Below are 2,558 nucleotides of genomic sequence, written 5' to 3'. Positions count from 1 at the left end.
GATCCAGTAATTTAGGTCAGTATCGGACCGATACGATACGTAATATCGGATCGGTCCATCTCTAATATTCACCACAAATAAACCCGTCTAAAAATGAAATTAATCAGTTTCTTGACAACGTAACTCTTCCAAAATTACTAGACAGTCAAGCAATGGCACTGGATTCGCCACTGACGCCAGGTGAACTCCAGGAAGCCCTGATAAACATAACCCCCTTTTTATTCATCCTGACCAAACTGGTTTCATAAAAGGTAGGCACTCATCAACAAACGCACGTAGATTACTTAATTTAATAGACTACTCATACAGTAAAAACACTGAAACCACAATATTATCTCTAGATGCAGAAAAAGCGTTTGACAGAGTTAACTGGAAATTTTTATTTGCAACTTTACACAAATTTGGTTTTGGAAACTCTTTCATAAACTGGCTAAGAATATTATATAATTCCCCAACAGCTTGTTTCAGAACAAATGACCAGACATCCTTCAGCTTCTGTCTCCTGAGGGGCACCAGACTGGGATGCCCACTCTCCCCCTCACTTTTTTCAATTTTTATCAAACCACTGGCAGCAGCATTGAGACAGGCTACAACAATTAAGGGCATAAAATGTAAGAACATAGAACATAAAATCAGTCTCTATGCGGATGATGTGTTGCTTTTTCTCCAAAACTCACAAACAGACCTTTCGGAGGTAATTACTCTAATAAACTGGTTTTCAAGAGTTTCAGATTATTCAATTAACTGGTCAAAATCTACAATTCTTCCAATTAACTGCTCCTTCCATAATTATTCTTCTGCCCCACTACAATCTGGAAATATTAAATATTTAGGTATTAATCAAGAACGAAAGTCGGAGGTTCGAAGACGATCAGATACCGTCGTAGTTCCAACCATAAACGATGCCAACTAGCGATCCGGCGGCGTTATTCCCATGACCCGCCGGGCAGCGTCCGGGAAACCAAAGTCTTTGGGTTCCGGGAGGAGTATGGTTGCAAAGCTGAAACTTAAAGGAATTGACGGAAGGGCACCACCAGGAGTGGAGCCTGCGGCTTAATTTGACTCAACACGGGAAACCTCACCCGCCCCGGACACGGAAAGGATTGACAGATTGATAGCTCTTCCTCGATTCTGTGGGTGGTGGTGCATGGCCGTTCTTAGTTGGTGGAGCGAGTTGTCTGGTTAATTCCGATAACGAACGAGACTCCGACATGCTAACTAGTTACTCGACCCCGTGCGGTCTGAGTCCAACTTCTTAGAGGGACAAGTGGCGTTCAGCCACACGAGATTAAGCAATAACAGGTCTGTGATGCCCTTAGATGTCCGGGGCTGCACGTGCGCCACACTGAGTGGATCAGCGTGTGTCTACCCTTCGCCGAGAGGCGTGGGTAACCCGTTGAACCCCGCTCGTGATAGGGATTGGGGATTGCAATTATTTCCCATGAACGAGGAATTTCCAGTAAGCACGGGTCATAAGCTCGCGTTGATTAAGTCCCTGCCCTTTGTACACACAACCCGTCGCTACAACCGATTGGATGGTTTAGTGAGTTCTTCGGATCGGCCGTGACCGACCCCGGCAGTACGCCGAGAAGACGATCAAACTTGACTATCGAGAGGAAGTAAAAGTTGTAACAAGGTTTCCGTAGGTGAACCTGCGGAAGGATCATTACTGGCTATACCGAGCGGCCCACCTGCAGTCCACCCGGTTGTCTCCCTTTTGCCGCCGAGGGTCTCCCGCCACCGTCGTGGAGCTCCCGAGTTTGTCTGCTTGCGCGTCCCCCACCGGAGCTCGAGCCTTAATCTGGGCCTGGTCACTGGCCGGATGACCCGACGGCCCCGCCCCGCCTCTACGCCAAAGCGAGCCCGCAGCCCTGACCGCTTCCTTTGAGGGCCGACCGAGGAGAGTCGGGACTGTGGCTCGTTGGAGGCGGGCGCCGGGGTCCCTGTCCGGCAACTACCGGTAAGGGCCCGCCACGAGAACCTCGACCGAAAGCGCTGGCTGGCGGTCTCGCCCTGGCCGCTGCCCGCGTGCCTCTGGGTACCCAACTCTCCTCCCTCCTGCGGAGGGAGCACGGGGGGTTCAATATTTCCTCTCCCCTGCTTCGGCGGGGGAAGGAGCGCCCGGGGGTTATACCTTCAAACCCTTTTCCCCGTCTACGAATGTGGCAACCCACAGTGAAACAAAAAAAACAATACGACTCTTAGTGGTGGATCACTCGGCTCGTGCGTCGATGAAGAACGCAGCTAGCTGCGAGAACTAATGTACAACTAATGTACAGTGATGTACACTGTCTTGTTGGTATATGTATGATTTCTATACGTTGTACATCAGATAAAAACTTTGGTTGTAAGATTCAGATAATTATTTAATAAAAGCGAGACATTTTAAATGAGAATAAGAAAGAAAAGTATTTCTTTGTGCCCCCCTCTCCCTGTTAATGCCCTTCCTGGCCCTCTGGCAAAGCTTTGCTAGACCCGCCCCTGCACAGTTACCAGCTGTCAGCTATTTATAAAAGGATCCTGGTGTTATTTGTCTCTCAAAAACAGTTCATAACTTC

At 48.6% G+C, this 2,558-nt stretch overlaps 1 pseudogene; it reads left to right on the top strand.

The window, feature by feature from the left end:
* The first annotated feature begins 329 nt into the window (after positions 1 to 329).
* LOC146645628 (18S ribosomal RNA) lies at positions 330 to 1,669 on the top strand (annotated as a pseudogene).
* Positions 1,670 to 2,558: the final 889 nt, after the last annotated feature.

The sequence above is a fragment of the Rhamphochromis longiceps genome, linkage group LG20 (genome assembly GCF_057381845.1).
Source record: "Rhamphochromis longiceps isolate RC_006_pf linkage group LG20, R_longiceps_female_GT1.1, whole genome shotgun sequence".
Classification (NCBI taxonomy): Eukaryota; Metazoa; Chordata; class Actinopteri; order Cichliformes; family Cichlidae; genus Rhamphochromis; species Rhamphochromis longiceps.
This window is presented reverse-complemented; position numbering and strand designations above follow the sequence as displayed.